This window comes from Dermacentor albipictus, chromosome 4, assembly GCF_038994185.2.
Source record: "Dermacentor albipictus isolate Rhodes 1998 colony chromosome 4, USDA_Dalb.pri_finalv2, whole genome shotgun sequence".
Taxonomy (NCBI): Eukaryota; Metazoa; Arthropoda; class Arachnida; order Ixodida; family Ixodidae; genus Dermacentor; species Dermacentor albipictus.
Genome location: NC_091824.1, coordinates 169,835,385 through 169,836,250, shown reverse-complemented (window position 1 = coordinate 169,836,250; position 866 = coordinate 169,835,385). Strand labels below are relative to the sequence as shown.

Sequence of the window (866 nt, the reverse complement as noted above, 5' to 3'; positions counted from 1 at the left end):
GCCGCGGTAGCTCAATTGGTAGAGCATCGCACGCAAAATGCGAAGGTTGTGGGTTCGGTTCCCACCTGCGGCAAGTTGTTTTTTCATCCACTTTAATTTCCATTAACTCTCCTTGCCTTGCCAGGATAAAATGCTTCAAGTTTTCCTTTTTTTTCCAGAACTATAGAAGAATAGAATGCCATACCCTTTCATCATCTTAATTCTACGGAATCACTTGAAACTCCTGTTCTCAATAGCTCGTTCTACGTGAAATTGCTGTTTTGCGCTGTTTTATTTGTTTAATTTTTTTGCGATGTTATAGTATTAGCATTCTAGCCTTTTGTATTGCATATTTACCGTGCATCTTGCCCCCTCCTGCTTGGGCCGCAACGCCTGCATTGTGATGTAAATAAAATGATATAATTCTGAAGCACGCTGTATCTGAATCAATGACCACCTGGATTTTTTTAATGTACGCCCAATACAAAGTACACGAATGTTTTTGTATTGCACCCGCATAAAAATGCAGCCGCTGTGGCAGAGATTTTATAGCGCCCTTGGGCTTAGCAGAACAATGTCAAAGCCACTACACCACCACGGCAGGTTGCAGTACATTGCTATCCATCGGACGATGATAGTGAAAGTGACAAGGATGTAAACTTTGTGTTTCATTCTTTAAGTGAAGAAGACAGTGATAACTCTCTAGATGATAGCAAGTCCAAAGACGAAGAAAGTATGAATGAAACAGTCACCGGATTCCATGAATCATGTTGCGTAGACCTCAACAATGTTCCAGTGAGACTTCCACAGCTTTGAATTCAAGGCTTCGTAGGGACTTAACATTCACTATAATCTCTCCCCTACAGCAGCTAGAGGTTTTTGAGACT

At 41.3% G+C, this 866-nt stretch overlaps 1 non-coding gene across 1 annotated transcript; it reads left to right on the top strand.

Annotated features, from left to right (window-relative positions):
* TRNAL-CAA (transfer RNA leucine (anticodon CAA)) lies at nucleotides 1-73 on the top strand. Its single transcript has one exon. It is a non-coding gene; the product is annotated as a tRNA-Leu (tRNA).
* Nucleotides 74-866: the final 793 nt, after the last annotated feature.